We start from the raw sequence: 23,667 nt of genomic DNA, 5'->3' as shown, positions 1-23,667 counted from the left end.
AGTACTCTTGCCTGGAAAATCCTATGGACGGAGGAGCCTGGTAGGCTGCAGTCCATGGGGTCGCTAAGAGCTGGACACGACTGAGCGACTTCACTTTCACCTTTCACTTTCATGCACTGGAGAAGGACATGGCAACCCACTCCAGTGTTCTTGCCTGGAGAATCCCAGGGACGGGGGAGCCTGGTGGGCTGCTGTCTCTGGGGTCGCGCAGAATCAGACACAACTAAAGTGACTTAGCAGCAGCAGCAACATAAATTAACTTAAAAAGTCAAATAGTGCTAAATGAAACACTACAAATTTCCTGTTCCATCTCTCCCCAGCCCACCAGTACCACTTCTCAGAGGAAATCACCTTCAGCTCTTTTGGCTGCATCCTCAGGTGTTTGTCTCCATTTTAAGAAATAATATCCTCTGCCCTCTGTCTCTTTAATTTTCAGTTTTATATATTAACTGTTGACTTTAACATCTTGGTCAATGAGACCTGAGTTCTCTTTCTCTCCACTCTATTTTTATCCCTTCCCTTCTCCCTATCTCCCTTAATCAGTTATATCACAATTTTTAGTTAAGAAAATAAAAAGTTGGCATTTATATAGTTTTACCTATACAAATCTTATTTGCTTCTATGACTACTACCCTGACCCCTTTCTTGTACATCCTTTGTTTGTACTGGAATTGGAAACTGCCTATTTTTTTAATCAGCCTGATTTTCTGTGTTTTTACATTCCACTCGCTCCCATCAATGTATAATTAATCAGTAGTCAATCTAAGAAAGAAATGGAAAACTTCATTTGCACCAACCTGAGGATTATAATCTGGGAGATAGTCTTTCAGAAATCTCTGAGGACTGTTCTGCCTGTTAGAGGTCAAGGCACAGTTATATAAGTTTTTGAGACAAATGATTATATATCAGCGTAACATATTGACAGTTTACATAGTCCAACAAAGCAGGTAGTGGGTTAGTGTGACCCATTACAGGACTGAGAAAGGAATGTTATCTGCTAAGGAGTTACGTTGCTGGCGCCAGGAGAAAATTTTGTGTGTGTGTGTGTGTGTGTGTGTGTGTGTGTGTGTGTGCATTCCTCTGACTTCTAAGGGGATCCAGTTAATGTGCAACACAAAAGAGGGTTAGAGGCTCAAATGGACAAAGAGAGAACTTTATGTTTAAAAACTTTCTTTTCCTGCCTAAAAATTTTTTATTTCATCAACTACACCCCCCAATGCTCTGTCTCTGCTGCATGCCTATCAATAATATTTTCTGTATACTCAATTATATCAATTAATCTTTCCCCCTGGGGTCTATCTTTTAGAGCTCATATATAAGGATTCTTTTTTAAAGCATTATCTCTTTTTTAGAGATGGAGAACAGAAGCAAAAGAGGTCGAGTAACTTACCCAAGGTCATATAACTAATAAGTTGGGTTACAAGCCCAGAGTTTATGCTCTTAACTACTCTCTGCTACACTATGTTACTATGTCATTCTCTTTCCAATACTTTCTATGTGGGTATTCTCTTTCCAATACTTTCTACTGTCTTTGTGGGAACATCTAGGTCTTCTCTTTTGTTCTCAGCTCTAGCAATGAAGAGCCTTGTTTGTATTACATTTGTCATGTTGGGTTTTCAGTGGGTCATTACTACGTGGAGACATGTTTCTTTCAGTTCCAGAAAAATTTCATTCATTATTATTAGCACTTTTCTTATTGCTATTTGATAATTTTCTTTCCCCCATCTCTCTTGCTACTATTTGGCAACTTCTATTATGCAGATGTTAGAATTCCCAAATTGATCTTTTATTTTTTTCATCTCTTTATTTTCTTATTTCTTCTTTCCCATTTTTAAACTCTTTTGTTTTACTTTATTTTGTTATCTTTATCTTCTAATGTTCTGAACGAGTTTTAATTTGCTACCATACTCTTAATTGCCAAGAGGCCTTCCTTATTCTCCAATTATTCTCTTTATATCAAATTCTGTCCTTCCATATCTCTCAAAGGATATTAATTACTGATTTTTAAAAATGTTTTTTTGGTTCCTTTTATGTTCCTCTGTTTCCTCTTTGTACCTTTGTTTGTTCATTTAATGTCCAGCTTTCATAGGCATTTCTGGACATTCCTTCTAGTATCCTATTGTCCTTTTGTATTTAAGACTGAGATGCTTAAAGCTCACTTAACATTCCATAAATGGGCAAGAATTGGTGACTGGTAGGCATCACTATAGGATAACCAGGTGTGGAAACAGTCTTTTGTTGGGGAACCTTAAATATCATTATCACAAGATATTCCCCTGATGCCATTTGGGTCTTCAAGTGTGGAATCTTCCAGCCTCCTGTTTTTGTATTTGTATTTCCAGTTGCAGGTTTTCTAAGATCTGGGTAGGGGATGAGGGCTGAGACCCTTCCACGGGGTCTATGGGCTCTCATTTAAGACCCCTGGTTTTAGCTCTTTGCCTTCTCCCTGTCCCAGCCCTTTTATAAGCCTGGTGTCCTCTGAATTGGGCTTTTCCATTTCCAATTCTCCAAAAATAAATCTCCTGGTACTTTTAGGAGACTATTTGGGAAACATGGTCATCTGGCTGTGTGGTCTGTCTGTGTCCAGACTGTAGACCAACATCTGTGTCGAGCTTCTTGCCTGACCTCTGCCTCCCCTGGCATCTGGAGTCTCCCAGTACAGGGTCTCTGGAATGCCACAGAGTGATAAAATGCCTCACATTTTATTGGCCTTGGGTGGTAACTTCATTCTTTTCTGCCAGGTCAGTTTCATCTCTTCTTTCTGCTATCTACTCTCTGTCTCCTATCGTCTTCCTGTCCTGTCGTCTTTCCTGGAGCTTCTTTCTGCACACGGATTACTAATTTTTTATTTTCACTTAATTAATTTAGCAAAGTTTTAGGAGGGTGAATAGATAACTGTATGTGTTCTGCCTGCTGGGAATTCCCTTGTGCTTTCCTCATTTCCCTTTTTTGTTAAGGGTTGAATTGTATCCCCTCAAAATTCATATGTTGAAGTCTTGACCCTCAGTACCTCAGAATGTGATCTTATTTTTAAATAAGGTCATTGCAGATATAATCAGTTACTGCTGCTGCTGCTAAGTAGCTTCAGTCGTGTCTGACTCTGTGCGACCCCATAGACAGCAGCCCACCAGGCTCCCCCGTCCCTGGGATTCTCCAGGCAAGAACACTGGAGTGGGTTGCCATTTCTTTCTCCAATGCATGAAAGTGAAAAGTGAAAGTGAAGTCTCTCAGTCATGTCCGACTCTTGGCGACCCCATGGACTGCAGCCCACCAGGGTCCTCTGTCCATGGGATTTTCCAGGCAAGAGTACTGGAGTGGGGTGCCATTGCCTTCTCCGATAATCAGTTAAGATGAGGTTATATTAGAGTAGGGTGGGTCCCCAATCCAATATAGTTGGTGTCCTTTATAAAAAAGGGGAAATGTGGAAACAGACACCAGCAGGATGCTGTGTGAAGATGGAGTTACACTGTTGAAAGCAAAGAGGCCACCAAAAATAAGGAGAGAAGCCTGAAACAGACACTTACCTGGCTCCTTCAGGAGAAGCTAACCTTGCCCAAACCTGATCTCACACTTCTAGCCTCCAGAACTGAGAGACAAGAAATTTCTGTTATTGAAGTTACCCAGCTGGTGGTGCTTTGTTATGGCAGTCCCCAGAAACTAAAACACTTTAAATATCCTATTTGATGTACCTTTGATGTATATTTGATGTATCTTCTTGGTCACCTCAAATCTTTTGTGGAAGGTGGGGAATAAATCAATAAAAGGAAGACTGAGGCTTTGATTATATCCAGCAGCAGCTTCTGTGACTGGCTGGGGAGCCTGCCGGGTAGGAGGTCAACTGTTCCTTAGCTTAGCACAGTTCCAGGAACTTAGTTTGTGTTCAATACATTTTAATTGTTGTTGTTGGTAGTATTGTTGTTTTAATTAGATGTATTTGGTACACTTCTAATTTTAATTCTTTCTTTCTTTCTAAATTTAATTTAGAAAATTGTTATAACTTCTCTGAAGGGATTATTTCATTCAATGAATCTCTGTGACAAACAGGCTCTGGGCTAGATTCCTGCCAATGGGAAAGGAAAGGCCACAAACATAAATCAGGTGTGGTTCTTTCTCTTAACGGCCTAATAAGTCACACTGACTTCTCATTGGTTTTGTTAAGGGCCTCTGCCTCATCCTGCGCCAAGTGAGAAGTTTTGGGGAGGTGATACAAGACAGAAAGCGATTGCATGTTGCCATTTTTTCTGCTAAAGCATCCCTCAAAAGGAAAGGGTCTGGGACGCTTAGACATAGTCACACTAAAAATCCCAACATTTAAGCTGCTGTACAGTACCTAAAACTACAGTAGTTGGGACATTTCTACAGGCAATAATAGAGGCACAGGCTTTTCGGGGCAAAGGTTAGGAGCCGCCTTATGCAGTTTGACTGCAATGGTAACCATCCTGGCCCGACTCTGTGGGTCTCCCCTGTGGGAGGCAGCTCCCACCCTTCTCCGAGCTGTAGAATTAGCCAGGCAGAATTTAGGTGGCAGGAACGTATCGTGTACCGGTTGCACTCCAGTCCTTTGCTGGGCAGCTGTGGCTACTTGCATAGGCCTGTGCTGTTTATGACTCAGCATATTTGCTTTAAAGAACCATCTCATTTTCTGACTCCAGCTGCCCACACTGGTCTGGCTGCCGCTGGGGTTTTCCAGCAGCCCAGCACGCTGCCACATCACTGCAGTGTCTGCCGTCATCCTCTGCGGTTCTTCTGTTCTCCCAGTGTACCCAGAGTGCACCTCGGCCCATTCATTCATTTAACCACTGTGCAGTGAGCACCTATTTTGTGCCAGACACTGTTCAGGGCCCTGGAACTATGAACACCAATGAGGTGCAGTTCCTTCAGGAGTAGCTTGCAGCCTGCGAGGGTGGGGAGGGAAAGGAGGTTTGTGGGCGGGGTGAGGGTGGCAAGAGTGAAGACTGGCAGATGATTTATTGTGCAGATTCTTACCCGTTGGTGTTGGTCTCTACTACCTCTTTCCTCCATTTAAAAACCAGATCCTTTGTGGACCCTGCCGCCTGAGAGCTTCTTTTTGTCTCTCCATTCACTGTCAGACTTTACTATGTGATGGCACCGAGTCAGTACACAATATGGCTTCTAGCCTAGACTAGGGCCATACTGGTAAGACCATGAGTCACTCACCTGCTCCTCTCCCCCACCAAGGAAGCCAGTTCCTTTCCCCGGGTTTCACTTACCTTTCCATTGCAGGTATGTGGTGTTTGACCAAACCTGTTTGACCAAACACCTGTTTGTCTCCATAGATGGTGCCTGCTCTGCCCTGGAAGTCTTGGTTTCATCCTGATTTTCCTTCTTTCTAAACAAGAACCCAACCACTTCCAGCCAGACCAGTATGGTCTCTTCCCTCTCATGATCATTCATTCGGCTCTCATGGTTTTTCTTGTAACATCCTCCATATTGGTGTTTGGTGGTGTAATTTTTGTTCTATCATAATTTGCCTTTTTATATAGATCATGCACGGTCCTTGTTCTCAGACCTAATAATATTCACCACTCCGTCTTGTGGAATCTGCTAAGACTGGGATTAGAGTTTTTCTTTTTCTTCTTAGTTAATTGGCTAATGTGCCAGCCCCGACGTGTGAGCCCACAGATCAACTCTTTGCCCATTCCTGCTCTGCATCACAGGAGGCTGAATTTCCCAGGATCCTGTGTCGGCTGGCTTCGGTCTGGGTTTGGTCAATGGGAACTGGATGGTGGGAGAAAGGGAAAAGCCATGGTATTTCTCCTGTCCTTCCCTGTATCCACAGGTTCTTCTCGGACGGCGCCTATGGCAGCGCCTTCATGGCTCCAGTCCCCAGTGGACAGGCCCATTGTAGTTCCAGCTTCCACAGGGTGATCTGGCTTCTGGATTCTGGCAATACCACCTTTTCTTTGTGACCCTCCATTCCAGGGATGGTAGTAACTTCCTGCTGATGCTAATTTCTGAATTACCTCAACACCTCCTAGTAGTTACCCTGTGTTTTCGTCTCTCAAGAAACCAAAATACTCAGAATGCTGTTTCTTGGTTGGCCCATAGCTGATAGAGCCATTCCTTCCTCTTTCTTTGCCACCCTTCCTTCCTTCCCTTTTGGAAGTGGTAGAAATCATTAGAAGATTTTTTTTGTTTAATCTTGTGCCACAGATTTTCTTTCCAAGGCCAACTACTACTCTTCAAATCCTCCATCCTTGTTTGTCTCTCCCAACACCATCAGCAAAACATGAAGGAAATAGATGTCTATGAGCTGTTCTGGGAACCTGTCATTTTTATATTGCCTAGATAAGCACTTATACTTGACACTCTATAATCCAAATATACAAGTGAAATTTTTGGACATGATCCATTTGTAAATGATCAACTTGCTGGGATAACAACAAGCCAAGTCTGCTTTTTGGAGAACTATTGATGATTAAAACTGGAAAGATTGTAGTCCTCTTCCTGGCTGGGTTCATTTCACCTGAGATTGACATTAAAGGAAGTATATTGTTCACAGTACGGATACAGGCTCTTCACTGCATCTGTCTGTTGGGGATGAACTAGAGCATGAAAGTCAATGCAAAGGCAATATTATTTCTTCAAAGGTAACTATCCTTTTGGAAATGGTACTTAATTTTTTTTAATGTCACTGAATTGCTACTGTTATCAGTAGCAAAGCCGACTTATAGAACCTCCTCTCTGTCATGATAGCATTCCTGCGAAATGCCACCTCCTTGATTATATTGAATTGTGGTGAGTTACATTGCATCACTCAAAGAAGAGGTAAGAAAAGAAACAAACATCGTATATACCATCCTTCTATTCAGGTACAAGAGTTGGTATTCTGTTTTCTTCTGAGTACTGATTATTCCCCATCTCATGGCAATTTCTATGCCTGTCTTTGTAAAGAAATAAAGCAACATAATGAGAAGGAAATGATAACTTGTAAATGTTGATCCCTTCATAGACATTAGGATGGATTATATTCTGACATATTTGTCATAAATACGGATATGGAAGACTGCCCATTGCAAAAGTCATCCATGTGTTTGCCAAAACAAATGTAAGCACTGTTTAACATTCTGTCCTTAGAAAGTACAGAAACATACCAATTTTTAAAAATTGAGTTTTAAAGATTATAATCAAACACTCTGATTTATTCTGCCTATCCTGCCAAAAGGGAATCATTTCTTACACAGTTGTCTAGCATTTAGGGCTTGGAAGAGACATGACATTTACTGTGCTGTGCTGAAGTAAGACCAAGGGGAGAGGATATAATGTTGGCTATGGGTTTTATAAAAGAAATTGCATAACTTGAAAAGTGAACCAGAAACCAGCACACCCAGGTAATTTCATAATGATCACAGTAGGAATTTGGGGATAATTTTGCATAGATAACTTTCATACCTAATTTTCAGTGCTTCTGCACATGTGGTCCATATGTTTACCCCAAAGCTTTTTTGCCTTCAGCTGGAACATGCTCAGAAGGGATTTGTGACATTTTCACATTCACAAGCTAAAAGGATCTATATCTCTTCCTCAGTGTCCCTTTACTTCTGTGTCATTTTCTGTTCTGTTGCCATTTCACAGGAGCAGGTTGAAAGGTGCCCTTAAGGTGATCTTCATGGCTCACAGTCAAGTGCAGAAAGCCAATGTAAAGACAGAGGCCAATTGTTGGAAAAGGTCACTGCTGCTTTCATCAGCTGAACCAGGGAACAGGTACCGTATCAATGAAAAAAAAAAAAAAAAAACCCATGGGCAAAACGAGCCCACTGCATCCTCAGTGCCATATTCTGGGCAGGCTGCAGACCAATCTTGCTTCTAATGAGAGATACTATTTGCTTTGGCTGGAGCAGGCTTTTTTTTTTTTTTTTTAAGAAAAACAGGATAAAAATAGGTGGAACAGGAAGGCACACATGCCTTATTGAAGGAAAGTATGCTGGTTGCTGAAATTTAGGGCTTCATTTTTAAAGACTAACATCTTAATGGAGATAATACTCTTAGAGAGGCAATGAAGTCAGAGTTAACTGCAGTTCCTATGCATGCCGCCCTTAAGGGTGGACCGTCCAGGAGTGATGGGCTGTGAGGTTGCTGAGCTTTGCTAAGGCTGTTCTAGACTTGTGCTGTTAGTAGATGGCTCTAGATCCTAGCTGCAGTGCCCACTCTTATTCATATCTGCATAGAGTGCCCTAGTGTAACTGAGATCACAAAGATGCCCACTGTTACTTTTTTGATCAAGCAATCTTCACTAAAGATCTCTGGAAGGACTTGTTGCTTAGGTTTTTTTCTGTTGGATTATAGATGTCACTGACAGGAAGTGTACATGAGCCAGAAAATTGGAGCCAAGCAGCAGATGTAATTTAAAACATTTGTAAAACAAACAGATCCACTGTATACATATATATATATGTATGTATGTGTGTGTGTGTGTGTTTAAATATGTAGAAAAACTTAGTCCTCTAGATAGCTGGAGTTTGCAACTGAAATGTTCTGTGTGTGAGATTGAGTGACTTGAATTTTCTAGTGTTAAAAAAGAAAACGTACATATTTTGTAACAGCACAGAGCCCTCACAGTATTAGCATAGCACTTGCTCATTGTTTTTTAAGAAAAGTGTTTATCATTAATAATTAGCTAGGTTAGATAATTTTAATTACTTAACCTTTCTTGACTTCCATTTCCTGTTCTACAACATGAGGGGATTAAAGTAGATCAGTGATTCTCAAATTGTTGGCCCCAGCCCACTAGTGAACCATGAAATCAACCTAGTGGGTTATGATGAGCATTTAAAAAAAATTGAAGAGCATAGAAAATATCAGGGTGCATTATATGTCACATGACTAAATTGTTTCCAGAAGCTTTTCATATAAATTTATGTTCATATAGTTATGTGTATACAGCATTGCAAGGAGAACCTTTTTCTTACTCTGAGGTGAAGTCAAAGAAGTTTGAAAACACTGAGATAGATTAGTGAAGTGAAGTGAAAGTCGCTCAGTCGTGTCTGACTCTTTGTGACCCCATGAACTTTACAGTCCATGGAATTCTCCACGCCAGAATACTGGAGTGGGTAGCCTTTCCCTTCTCCAAGGGGTCTTCCCAACCCAGGGATCGAACCCAGGTCTCCCACATTGCAGGCAGATTCTTTACCAGCTGAGCCACAAGGGAAGCCTAGATTATCTCTAGGATTAAAACCTAAAATTCCCCCAAAGAGGCATTCCTGGTCATACTAGGATGCATACCAGTATATGTCAAAGCACCTTGAGCTTGGCTGAGAAAATGGGACTGAAAGAGCTCTGTATCCCTCTCTTTGTTCAGAATGAGCCTTTAGCCTGCCTAGAAGAGGGCTCTCCAGAGAGACTACATATTGGTGGCATCACCATTATTGGACAAGATCAGGGAGAAAAACAACCATTGGTCTAATGCCTCCAGACTGTGTTGTGGGGATACTGTTGAGATCCCAGTAACAAATGCCTCTAGCCCTTCTCATGCCTCTTTTCCTTCCCTCTCCCCTTTTGGAAGAGTGTGCAGGAGGGAGAACAGATCAAGGGTATTTTTAGATGGTCTCAGGCACAAGAGGAAAGCACTGTTCCATTTTCCTCTCTCATTCTTATGGAATGCCCAAGATAGAAGACCAGCTCTAAAACAGTGAGAGGTCACTGAATAGCTGACAACCTGCAGAGCACACAGTTGAAAATCGTGTCTTTTCTCTAAAAAAATCTTTCTCACACAAAATGTTGACCAGGTTCTGTTTATTCTGGAAGAGATTCAGTCTTTACAGGAAAACTCTCACTATTGTTAACAAGATACATCTTGCAGTTGAACTAAGCAATGAAACATGCTGTTGTTGACAGATCACTCTCCTATTTCGTGGTAGAAGTATGGATCCAGGAGGAGGGAAGATGAGTGTCCTTTCTGCCCTAATTTGTCCCTGGAACTTTATAAAAATACATAGTTGGCGTTATCCTATCTTTCTCTGACTTCTCCAGAGACGGGGTGTCTTTTTCTAATTCATACGAGGGTGTGTTATGGGCTAGCAGTGATCCTGGATGTGAATTATTGATCTCAAAGCACTCTGATAGGTGCTCTAGGGAGATGTGTGAAAGTGTTACTGAAACATAAAGGAGAAAGCAACCGAGTGGTGCCTGGTAATTCAGAAGAAAGTTGGAATTCCAGGCAGGAGTAGCAGAACACTGGAACAGCTGCTCTGCATCGTGTGAAAGGCTTCCTCCACTGCTTGGAGTGTTGATGTCATTGAATCTCACAATCAAAATCCCATCAGTGGTTAGAAATAAGCCTGAGGATCAGTATCAGCTCCAATAGCAACTTATATTTAATAAGCAAAATTGAATCCAGAGCAGAGTTATCCCTGCTGTGTGTGTGTGTATGTGTGTGTGCTCAGTCGCATCCAACTCTGCAATCCCATGGACTGTAGCCCGCCAGGCTCCTGCCTGTGGAGTTTTCCAGGCAAGAATACTGGAGTGGGTTGTCATGGTCTCCTCCAGGGGATCTTCTCAACCTGCATTTCTTATGTTTCCTGCGTTGGAAGAGGGGATTCTTTACCACTGCGCCACCTGGGAAGCCTTGGTTATATAAGTTGGTAAATTTGAATGGAGCTGCATTTGTAATGCACTCAGCAACATTTGATTTAACAAGAGATTCCTTGATCCTGAGTGAATCAAACACTTTCCTGTGACATTGACAATAGATGGAGAAATAAAATGATAAGAGATGAACCATTCTGGAAGCTTAAATGAGGATGTAACATATTCTTCTCCCTTTCCCTTCTCTTTAATTTTTATTTAAAGAAACAAGCTTTCTGGCTAGTTCTGAACCTTTTATAAAGTACCATATGATGGCAGGCTACAGTTCATGCGATCAGAAAGACTCTGAGCAACTAACACATGCACCTATGATTCTGTAGCCAGTAGCTTAAAGAATATTGTTTTATAAGGCATATGTACTATTCATATGATCTTTGGTGAAGGTGCCTCTTCTCTAGAAAGATAATTAAATTACTTTAAGTGGTATATCAGATTGTTGGTGGTTGAAGCATTCAAAGAAAGAAAAGCTCAAAATTCATTGATGATAGGTCTCTGAAGTCTAGGTTCTAAATAAAAATGTTTCACATGTTTTTCTAAAAATTATTTCTTTAAAAAAAATCCTACAAAGAATGTCAGGTTGCAGTATATATCTGAAAGCAAAAGTCATTTTTCCCCCTACTGAAGGATTGGTCTAGAATGTCCTTGACAGTTTAAACATCCATTGAGTAATTCTATAACCATTTGCCAGATATTCATCACACTGTTAAATGAAAAAGTATTTAAAAAGTTATTTTATGTAAGTTTGTTCTTCACTCTCTTCGTTTACATCATCCAATCTAGGCACATTTATTCATTCATTCAACAAATATTTATAGATTGCCTTTAACATGTGTGTGTTGCCTCTGGGGATAGAGTGGTAAAAGACAAGTCCCCACCCTCAGGCCACTTACAGTTTTGGGAGAGTAGGGAGGAAAAACATTGAGTAAACATATATTAGATGGTAGAAGGAGGATAAGAGGGGTGAGGAGCCTGAGTGCAGAGGTGGGTGTGTTATTTCATAGAGTTCCAGGCATTCTTCCAAAAGGGTGGCTATATCATTATTTTATCACTAAAGAAGAAAAGCTCTTTGGAGCAGAGAGAAACAGGGGGAGGAAAGTTAGAAAGGCCAGGAAAAGGGCACTTGTCCAGACCTCTCCACCCCATTGGAAATCTGAACAGGAAATGAGGTGTCCAGTAGCCTGAAAATCAGGAGAGAGACTTCTAAAAGACCTTAGAATTGGCCTCTCTTTTATGAGTCTGTGCCCTGTGGCTTTCATGAGTCCTTAGGGTTTCTGATGTCTCCCAGAAAGAAGGGCTTGCAGATAAACAGTCTCTCTCTCATGTTAGAGCAAGATGAGCTGAATTTAGGGGAGAGAACAAAACGTGAGTAAGCAACTGGGGTGCCTGGTAGCGGCTGCCATGCTTTGTATGACTGCAAACAACTGCAGGCAAGACTCTGCAAGATACCCCAGCTCAGATAAATGATCCCCCAAATCTCTCTTCCCTTAAAAGAAAACTCCTGAGAACCTGGAGAAAAAGAACAATTGTACTAAGAATGTAATACTATGTCCATGGGACACAAAACTAACAGATTTAAAGAGAGGTTGAACGACTTCCCTGGTGGTCTAGTGGTTAAGAATCCACTTTCCAATGCAGGGCATGTGGTTCAATCCCTGGCTGAGGAACTAAGATCCCACATGCCCCAGGGCCAGCTAAGTCCTCCTCCCCAAGGAAGATCCCGTGGGTGCTCAGTCACTTCAGTCGCATCTGATTCTTTGCAGCCCCAAGGACTGTAGGCTGCCAGGCTCCTCTGTCCATGGAATTCTCCAGGCAAGAATACTAGAGTGGATTGCTATTTACCCCTCCAGGGGATCTTCCTGACCCAGTGATTGAACTCACTTTTCTTATGTCTCCCGCACTGGCAGGCAGGTTCTTTACCACTAGTGACCTATGTAGCCAAATAAACAAATACTAAAAAAATTAACAGAGGTTGAGGGCAATTGTATGTGTACATTGGTGGGGGACAATAGTGGGAGTTTGATCTTCATAAGTGAAGTCCGACTCTTTGTGACCCCATAGACTGTAGCCCTCCGTCCGTGGGATTCTCCAGGCAAGAACACTGGAGTGGGTTGCCATTTCCTTCTCCAGGAGATCTTCCCAATCTAGGGATCGAACTCGGGTCTCCCGCATTGCAGGCAAACGCTTTACCATCTTCATAAGGTGCTATTAAAGGGGCTTATATTAAGAAGCATATGATACATTCCACTTTATAAGATCACCATCTGAGGGGTAAAATCCATACTGATTTATGAAGTTTAAAGATTAGAAGCTGAGTTTTCAAGTGATGCTAGAAAAGTTAAATCGTTTGAGATTTGTAACAAAATTTCCCAGGGATTCATAAATGCAAGATGCCATTTGATCAAAATTGTTTGAATTTAGGGGGAACACTTGCCCTTCAATTTGGCTCTACCTTCAAACCTTGGGCAGGAATATTCTTTGTGTGCAAATCAAAAGTTAAGTGATTCACAATCTAGTCCAGACTTTCTACTTCCTCTAGCTTGGAAATAATTATCTCCATTGAGTAGTTAGTTCAGAGTATTTTGAAAGGACTCTTAAGGAAAATTCTTTCCCACACAGGTCTGCTTCAGGAGAGTCAGCAAGCAACAAGTAGGTCTGAGCTGCTTTCAGAAATAAATCGTCTCTTACAATGTTCTGTTCAATTAAACTAAGCAAACATATGGAATAAGACAGACTTGCTGGGCAGGATTTTGAGCTGGATTTCAATCTACTTTAAGTTCCCCCTGTCCTTGAATTGTGATTCTTGTGTGCATGTCAACTCCTGGCTGGAAGTTTGGGGTGACTGCAAAACCTGGGCTGCGTGCTGCACACTTTACTCATTCCGTCTGAGCCACTTGTTCACTGATGTTAGGTGAGCTGCACAGATAATGATGACCCTTGGGGGCTTAACTTTGATGCTTGACCCTCTGTGGTAGCAGCCACGGTCAGTGGGAGGGTTCCCAGCTGGGCGGATCTCTTTGGATTTATGAGGGACTCTGACATCAACTCATCTTTTTCCTTTATTGATGACATCATTTCTAATGTCACACATGCTGCTGCTTAGTCGCTTCAATCGCGTCTGACTATGTGACCCTGTGAACTGCAGCCTGACAGGCTCCTTTGTCCATGGGATCTTCTAGGCAAGAGCACTAGGGTGGGTTGCTATGCCCTCCTCCAGGGGATCTTCCCAATCCAGGGATCGAACCCAAGTCTCCTGCATTGCAGGCAGATTCTTTATCACTGAGCTACTAGGGAAGCCCAATGTGACATATGCTTAATTATAACCAAGAAGTTAGGAAATTTTAATAATGTGAAATATACCTAACTATTAAAATTTCCTAACTTCTTGGTTGAAGATAGCTAAAAATGACCTCTTCTTACACATAAAGAATCCTCTATGAAACACTATATCTGACATCAACTACTGGACAAAATTTATCCAATTTTCTTGTTTCTCTTTTTCCCCTTTCATTTCTGATCTACTGTATTGAGCTTTCTGTCAAGTTTATAAACCTGATTTGAATGAAATTTGTGCTTCTGATTTGGCCTCAGGATCAAATTGCCTGGATAATATTTCTTCTATAAATAACTATAGACAGGACTTTAAGTTTCTCTTTCTCTCTATATATACATATTCTACAATAGCTAACATATGTATATTACATATGCATATATATAATATTTATATATATATATTCAACAATAGTCCCTAAATATTTTCTAATACTTCCTTTAATTCCTTTAACAGCAGTGCCCTTGAATTTTAGCGTTAGTCAATCTCTGTATATAATAGAATGTGCCTTAAAATAGATTGAAACCATAATTAGTTGCCATTTTTTTAGGCCAAAAGGAGTCAAATAGCAAAAATTTGATATGGTAAAACCTGGTATAATATCCACACATCCCACAAATATCCAAGTGCCTATGGTGTGCCTTTGGCCAGTTGCCATGGGAGGTGGAAAGTGAGAATGAGTGGCTCCTCCTTGGAGCCTCTAGTCTATACAGCACAACTTGAGTACTAGGTAGAAAGCAATTCATTCTTTAGAAGAGTAGCACCTTGGTTTGGAGGAGTGGCCCAGGCTTTCAAGGGCAATTCCCTACATTTTCATCGCAGTAACTAGAGAAGTCCGCAGAATCCACGACAAATCCCTCTTCTCAAGAACCTTTGGTGCCCTAAAGCCTTCTATGTCAAGTTCAGAGCCCGTAGTCAAGCAATCAAAGTACCTTGCTGTTGTTCAGTCGCTAAGTCGTGCCCAAATCTTTGTGACCCCATGGACTATAGCATGCCAGTCTCCTCTCTCCTCCAGTATCTCCCACAGTTTGCTCAAATTCATGTCCATTAAGTCGGTGAGGCTATCTAACCATCTTATCTTCTGCTGTCCCCTTCTCCTTTTTCCTTCAATCTTTCCCAGCAAAAGGATCTTTCAAAGTGAGTCGGCTGTTTGCATCAGGTGGCCAAAGTATTGGAGCTTCAGCTTCAGCTTCAGCATCAGTTGTTCCAACAAATATTCAGGGTTGACTTCCTGGAGGATTGACTGATTTGATCTACTTGCTGTCCAAGGGACTCTCAAGAGTCTTCTCTAGCACCATAACTCAAAAGCATCAATTCTTTGATGCTCATTCTTCTTTAGGGTTCAACTCTTAAAGTACCTACCTGACATTTTTCCCTTCCCCTTATGTTTGTATCAAGGGCTTCCCTGGTTGCTCAGCTGGTAAAGAATCTGCCTGCCATGTGGGAGACCTGAGTTCAATTCTTGGGTTGCAAAGATCCCCTAGAGAAGGGAACAGCTGCCTGGCCATTCTGGCCTGGAGAATTCCATGGACAGAGGAGCCTGGAGGGCTGCAGTCCATAAGGTCCCACAGAGTTTTGGACAAGACTGAAGCAACTTAGCATGCACGTAGAGCCTGATGCAGAGTAAGCACTCATTAAACATTTATTATCACAATTTCTGCATGTCCAAATCTCACTTATCATTTTTTTCCTTTCTAAAATTTTATTTATTAAACTACAGCTGATTCACAATATTGTGTTATTTTCAGGCATACAGCTTCAGATTCTTTCTCTTAATAGGTTATTATAAGATATTGAATATAGTTCCCTGTGCTGTACAGGGAGCTGCAGAACCTTGTTGTTTATTTTATATATAGTGTTTATCTATTAATCCCTTACTCTTAATTTATCCCTCCCTCCCCGTTCCCCTTTGGTAACCAGAAATTTCCTACATCTGTGATTCTGTTTCTGTTTTGTAAGCAAGTTGGTTTGTATCATCTTCTTTTTTTAGATTCTACATATAAGTGCTCTCATAAGATACTTATCTTTCTTTGCTTGATTTCCTTCAGCTGGTATGATAATCTCTAGGTCTGTCCATGTTGCTGAAAATGGTAATATTTCATTCTTTTTTATGGCTGTCACCCATCTTTTAAGGCTCCAGGCAGGGCCACCTTCTCCCAGGCCCTCCTCTAGTGTCCCTAGTTGCAATTTCCCTTTCCTGTCTCTAGTTTCCCACAGCACATCTGTAACTGTTGCATGGTGTTTTTACTTCTCATTAGCATCTATGTCTTATCTCCTCTACTAATTTGTGAAGTTTGAAGATGCGAGCTGCAGGGCTGCAATGCAGTGGAGAACTACTACAGACTCCATGGGTGAGGAGCACGGTTCTTGACAAAACTGCCCTCCTTCAGGTTCAGACACCAGCTGCGCTGCAGGAGGTCCCCAGGCCACTACACTTCTGACCAACTGGCTACAAATTCAGGATTTCCCACAACTCTCTCAAGTTTGCTAATTACTAGAAGGACTCACAAAACTCAGGAAAGCTCTATACTTCTGATTACAATTTTATTATAAAGGTTATATAAATTTTATTATAAAGGGTATAAGCCAGCCAAACGAAGAGACACAGAAGGCAAGGGGCTCGAGCACAGAGCTTCCATGTCCTCTCAGCGTGGACTTGGGACACGTCATCCTCTGGATACTTTGATGTGTTCACCAACCAGGAAGCTCACTGGAATTTTGAGTACCCCAAATTTTTATTGGGGTCTCATTATTGAGGCACGATTGATTAAATCATTGGTCACATGACTGAATTCAATCCCCAGCCCCCTTCCTTCCTGGAGATCAGGTTGATAACACCTGGATCAAAGCCCTAACCCTGAAATCACATGCTTCATCTCTCCATCATGACCCCACCCTCCGATGAATGATCTCCTTATCAAAATCTCAGGTGTTGTCCAGGGGCCCACCATGAAGAAAAAAGGCACTTTTATCATTTGGAAAACTCCAAGAGTTTTTAATTCCCCTCTCAGAAACCCAGGACAAAGACCAAATTCCTTATTATGGAAAAACAGATATTTCTGATTGGCTTTAAATCCCCTCCCAAGTCTCCTACAATGCACTGCACATAATAAACACTCATATTTATTAAAAGAATGGGCAAAGGTGTGCTTTTGGAAGATAAGTTTATATAGGATAGATTATACAGACCAGTTAAAGCTACAGTTGCTAACTGACTTGATGTTATTTCACTGACCCTTTCAATACTCTGTTGATAGTGAGACTGAAAAAATAGAAACTTTACAAAAGTTAACCCTTCTATTGCTCTCTTTAATCCCCCCAATTATAAAGTCCTTCAGTAATTCTCCATATCTTGAATTTTTCCAAAAGCACCCTTCACTAGGAAGTTAAAGGTAGTCTTAAGTGGAAAGAACTCTGGCCTCTTCAGTTACGTTAAGTCACTCAGTCATGTCTAACTCTTTGCAACCCCATGAACTGCAGCACGCAAGGCTTCCCTGTCCATCACCAACTCCCGGAGTCCACCCAAACCCATGTCCATTAAGTCGGTGATGCTATCCAACCATCTCATCCTCTGTCGTCCCCTTCTCCTCTTGCCCTCAATCTTTCCCAACGTCAGAGTCTTTTCAAATGAGTCAGTTCTTTGGCCAAAGTATTGGAGTTTCAGCTTCAACATCAGTCCTACCAATGAACACCCAGGACTGATCTCCTTTAGGATGGACTGGTTGGATCTCCTTGGAGTCCAAGGGACTCTCAAGAGTCTTCTCCAACACCACAGTTCGAAAGCATCAATTCTTCGGTGCTCAGCTTTCTTCACAGTCCAACTCTCACATCCATACATGACCACTGGAAAAACCATAGCCTTAACTGGACGGACTTTTGTTGGCAAAGTAATGTCTCTGCTTTTGAATATGCTATCTAGGTTGGTCATAACTTTCCTTCTAAGAGTAAGTATCTTTTAATTTCATGGCTGCAATCACCATCTGCAGTGAAATTGGAGCCAAAAAAAAAATAAAGTCAGCCACTGTTTCCACTGTTTCCCCATCTATTTGCCATGAAGTGATGGGACCAGATGCCATGATCTTAGTTTTCTGAATGTTGAGCTTTAAGTCAACTTTTTCACTCTTCTCTTTCACTTTTATCAAGAGGCTCTTTAGTTCTTCTTCACTTTCTGCCATAAAGGTGGTGTTATCTGCATATCTGAGGTTATTGATATTTCTCCCGGCAATCTTGATTCCAGTTTGTGCTTCCTCCAACCCAGCATTTCTCATGATGTACTCTGCATATAAGTTAAATAAGCAGGGTGACAATATACAGCCTTGACATACTCCTTTTCCTATTTGGGACCAGTTTGTTGTTCCATGTCCAGTTCTAACTGTTGCTTCCTGACCTGCATACAGGTTTCTCAAGAGGCAGGTCAGGTGGTCTGGTATTCCCACCTCTTTCAGAATTTTCCACAGTTTATTGTGATCCACACAGTCAAAGGCTTTGGCCTAGTCAATAAAGCAGAAATGGATGTTTTTCTGGAACTCTCTTGCTTTTTCCATGATCCAGTGAATGTTGGCAATTTATTCTCTGGTTCCTCTGCCTTTTCTAAAACTAGCTTGAACATCTGGAATTTCAAGGTTCACGTCCTGCTGAAGCCTGGCTTGGAGAATTTTAAGCATTACTTTACTAGCGTGTGAGATGAGTGCAATCGCATGGTAGTTTGACCATTCTTTGGCATTGCCTTTCTTTGGGATTGGAATGAAAACTGACCTTTTCCAGTCCTGTGACCACTGCTGAGTTTCCCAAATTTGCTGGCATACTGAGTGCAGCACTTTCACAGCATCTTTCAGGATTTGAAATAGCTTAACTAGAATTCCATCACCTCCACTAGCTTTGTTACTAGTGATGCTTTTTAAGGCCCACTTGACTTCACATTCCAGGATGTCTGGCTCTAGGTGAATGATTTTTAAAACTAGCTTGCAATAAGTTTGCAAAGAAAGACTGTACTCTATATTGCCATTAATAATACTCTTTTAAGGCCTTTGAGATTACTTATCACAATGATCCATTCACAGTATCTGTACCCCATGATATTAGGGATTTGCTTTAAGATAATCCTGGAAGGGAAGGCATTACAAATGAAACAAGAATGTTCATGAGCTAATAAATGTTGAAATTGCTGATGGATTTCATTAAGCATTTTATGTAATTTTTGTGTTTATTTTATAGAATATATTTACGTTATAGTTTTTTTTTTCTGCTGTATATTTTTCACGATAAAAAGTTTTAAAAATTTGTCTCCAAAACTGAGGATCTCACACAAAGTGGTAAGTAACAGGGGCCATTCTACTTTAGGTAGCGAGTCTTACAAACCAGTACTTCACCCAACTGATGTGTTTATAGTATCCAGCATCCAAAAGGTGAGTTTTGGAAGACAGGTGTCACTGCTGCCTCAAAGACTGCCCTCATCCATCCTCCTCCATGCATCTGGCACTAACTTCAGTTGGCAAGCCCTATGCAAGCTAATCCTCTCACTGGAAACGTTGATGTTTACTCAGGTACCCCTGAGTTCTGATAATCACCTGCAAATTCCTCACTGAGAGTCAAGGAAATAGAAAAGCAAATCAACAAAGCTGGTTTATTCTTTGGGAGATGATAGGATCAAGATGGAAGTCAAAAATAACATGAATGCCAGGGTTGTTGCTGAGTGTGAGCCCATGTCCCTCTGGACCATGACTAGATGGATAAATCTTCTGAAATAACACAAAATAAGTCAGGGAAACAGGAATGTGATTCTTCAGCTTTGAAATATACACTGTAATGAATTGGAAGAGTAACAGATTCACCTAGGCTGGGCTGGCTATTTATGAACCTTGTGTCTCAGACCCAAAGAAGGAGCCTCCAAAATGGCTAGCTTTGGGGCACACAGAAGACAGGCTGCAAGAGACTTCTGGAGGTACTTTTTCTGTAGGTATAACACCCTCTGCGGTTATGGGTCTCAGAGAGTATGAGGTTCATTTAGAGCATACACTGGAAACAACAGTTGCACAAGCCCAGGGTGTTATGAAGTCTGCTTAACTAGCAGGATCACAAATAGCAAGTTAACCATAAAGACTTTACTTCCATGAATTTGAAAGGAATCAGAGTGATTAGCATCAACTACAGGAAGCATCCTAGATCAGAATACAGAAGTCCTAAACAGTATTCTTTAAAAAAAAAATCATTCTAATTTAATGTTTATAAACACAAAAAATATAACTCACACAAATGCAAGTTATGATGCATAATTAAATAAACACTTAGGAGCCTACTGTCCAGTTAAGGAACTAGAACATTACTAGTTACATCCCTCCCTCCTTCTCTCCACACTGCATCAATAACTACTATCCTGAATTTTCTATTTACCATTTCCTTCTTTTTAATTACTCATTTTGAACCCTTACAAAATATACATTGGTTTTGCTTGGGTTTGGGCTTCCTAAAATGACATCATTATATTTGTAGTCTCTCAGGACTTGATTCCCTCCCCCACCCACTTAGAACTGTGTTTCTAAGCTTGATCCATGGCCATGTGAAGAGTTGTTTGTTCATTTTCTCTGCTGTATAATAATCCATTGTGTGAGAAGAGCACAGTTTATCCACTTGCTGTGGGCTGTTTTCAGTGTTTCAATGTCATGAGCAGTGCTGCTATGACCATTCTCATGTGTGCCTCCCAGGGTACATGGATGAGAGTTTTTCTGGGTGGAAAGGCTGGACATCAGGACATCCATGTTCAATTTTACATGATAAACGGAATGTCATTACAATACAAGGGAATGTCAAATTGCTTTCCAAAGTAGTTGTCTTCATTTCAACTCCCAGCAGCACTGAGCAAGCATTACCATTCATTTACATCATCTCCAATCACTTACGCTGTTGGACTTCTGGATTTTTGCCAACCTAGTGGGTATAAAATATCTCACTGAAGGTTTAAATTGCATTTACCTGTTACTAGTGAGAGTTGGACTGCGAAGCAGGCTGAGCGCTGAAGAACTGATGCTTTTGAACTGTGGGGTTGGAGAAGACTCTTGAGAGTCCCTTGGGCTGCAAGGAGATCCAACCAGTCCATTTTAAAGGAGGTCAGTCCTGGGTGTTCTTTGAAAGGACTGATGCTAAAGCTGAAACTCCAGTACTTTAGCCACCTCATGCGAAGAGTTGACTCATTGGAAAAGACTCTGATGCTGGGAGGGATTGGGGCCAGGAGGAAGAGGGGACGACAGAGGATAAGATGGCTGGATGGCATCACCAACTCGATGGATGTGAGTTTGAGTGAACTCCGGGAGTTGGTGATGGACAGGGAGGCCTGGCGTGCTGCGATTCACGGGGTCGCAGAGTCGGACACAACTGAGCAACTGAACTGAACTGAACCGAAATGAAGTTCAGCATCTTTACCTATGCTTATTTACCATTCGTTTTTCTTCTGAGAATGCCTGCTTATGCTCTTTACCCCTTCTTTTATCCATATAAGGCTATCTTTTTTCCTTACTGATTTTTAACATTTTTAATATATTAAGCAGTGTTCACTATGATTTATCAACTTGTTGATGTTTAAAATCTCAGATGTATGGCATTTAGAACTGGAAGGACCTTGCAAAGTATATAGTAAATCTCCTTCAGATTACCAGTGAGAAAAACTGAACTATAGAGAGGTAAGACAGCTTGTTCAATATCACAATTTGTGTTCAATTAAGTTGTGTTCCCATTTTACTATGACAGCCTCCTTTATTTGTCTCATTTTTATTTCAGAGAAGGCACTGGCAATCTACTCCAGTACTCTTGCCTGGAAAATCTCATGGACGGAGGAGTCTGGTAGGCTGCAGTCCACGGGGTCACTAAGAGTCGGATAAGACTGAGCGACTTCACTTTCCCTTTTCCCTTTCATGCATTGAAGAAGGAAATGGCAACCCACTCCAGTGTTCTTGCCTGGAGAACCCCAGGGACAGGGGAGCCTTATGGGCTGCCGTCTATGGGGTCGCACAGAGTCGGACACGACTGAAGCGACTTAGCAGAAGCAGCAGCATTTTTATTTAAACAATTTAAAAGTGCTCAAGTAATACTTGGCCATGGAAGAAAAGGGGAAAACACATATGAGCAAAAACAAAGAAAGTAAAAATCAATTTAATCCCACCTTCTAGATGCACCTCCTGTATACATTCTGCATTTCCTTTCCAGATAATAATGTAATAGATAATTATTATAGATTGCTGACTATGGGATAATTAGTATGGAGTGCTTACTGTGTGCCAAGCACTATTCTAATCATTTTACATGTGTTTGTTGATGGTTTTGATCTTCTTCACAACCTCATGATGCAGATTATTACCATTATCCTGAAGGTGGTAGGCAGAAGAATAGCCCTTCATAGATGCCCACATCCTAATCCCAGAAGCCTGTGAATATGTTATGTTTCATGTCCAAGGAGAATTAAGGTAGTAGACGGAATTGAGGTTGCTAATGAGCTGACCTTGAAATAGGGAAATTATCTTAGAATATCCAGATGAGCTCAACATAATCACAAGGGTTCTTAAATGTAGAAGAGGGAGACAGAAAAGTCAGTGTGGAAGTGATATAATCTGAGATTCCACCAGCCATTGCTGGCTTTCAAGAATAAGGACTGAAACGACTTAGTAGCAGCCATGAGCCAAGAAATACATACAGCTTCTAGAAGCTAGAAAAGACAAAAAGACAAATTCTCCCTTAGAGTCTCCAGAAAGGGCTGCTACCCTGTTGACACCTTGATTTTAGCCCTATGTGGTAGAATAATGGTTCCAAAGACATCCTGTCCTAATCTCTGGAACCTAAGAATGTGTTACCTTACCTGGCAACAGCGACTTTTCAGATGTGATTAAGAATCTCAAGACAGATTATTCTGGATTATCCAGGTATTATCACAAAGATCGTTTTAAAAAGGGGACAGGAGAATGAAAGTCCACCCAGACTGCAGAGATTGGTGTGCTGTGCTTTGAAGACGGAGGGTAGGGCCATGATATAAGGAATGCAGGCAGCCTCTAGAAAAGGCAAGCAAACATTCTCCCCTTGAGCCTACATAGGGGAGATTTTGGCCCAGTGAAAGCTAGTTTGGGCTATCTCTAGGGCTGTAAAATGATATTGATATATCTGTGTTGTCTTAAGCCACAAAGTTTGTGGTAATTTATTACAGCAGCAATAGAAAACCAATGTATTTAGTTTACAGCTGACCACAGCCATACAGCTAGTTAGAGGCAGACTGTGCTTAGTCATTCAGTTGGGTCTGACTCTTTTTATCCCTTTGGACTGTAGCCTTCCAGGTTCCTCTGTCCATGGGATTCTCCAGGCAAGAATATTGGAATGGGTTGCCATGCCCTTCTCCAGGGGATCTTCCCCATCTAGGGATTAGATCCCTGCACTGCAGTCAGATCCTTTACCCAATGAGCCACTGGGGAGCCCAGTTAGTAGTAGATCGAGATCTGAACTCAGGCCAGCTGGCTCCAGAGCCCATCTCCTTTACCGTGATGAGATATACATAGATAGAGATTTAAATAGTACATACATTTCAATGCAAATCTTTGACATTATTTTAATATCCACTTAGTACCATCATACTAAATAGTTGTGTTCCACTGAATAATTACAACGTTACTGAAAACCCCAAATGAAATGTTTAGCCAACCCAATACCGTATTTTATCTAATACATGTCCCTATTATTGGATACTTACATTGTTTCTAATG

General features: G+C 41.3%; 1 long non-coding RNA gene across 2 annotated transcripts in view; it reads left to right on the top strand.

Moving 5' to 3' along the window:
- Positions 1 to 23,667, top strand: part of LOC108635844 — a 91,312-nt gene that overhangs the window by 12,195 nt on the left and 55,450 nt on the right. Inside the window, exons 2-3 of one of the 2 annotated variants that reach the window (XR_001917965.1) lie at positions 7,597 to 7,725; positions 15,332 to 15,374. This is a non-coding gene — a long non-coding RNA (uncharacterized LOC108635844). Of the gene's footprint in view, positions 1 to 7,596; positions 7,726 to 15,331; positions 15,375 to 23,667 lie in introns of those variants that run through there. The other variant, XR_001917964.1, reaches the window with a different exon arrangement.

This window comes from Capra hircus, chromosome 4, assembly GCF_001704415.2.
Source record: "Capra hircus breed San Clemente chromosome 4, ASM170441v1, whole genome shotgun sequence".
NCBI classification, from domain to species: domain Eukaryota; kingdom Metazoa; phylum Chordata; class Mammalia; order Artiodactyla; family Bovidae; genus Capra; species Capra hircus.
The sequence above is the reverse complement of the archived record's forward strand: the minus strand, read 5'-3'. Positions and strand labels throughout refer to the sequence as shown.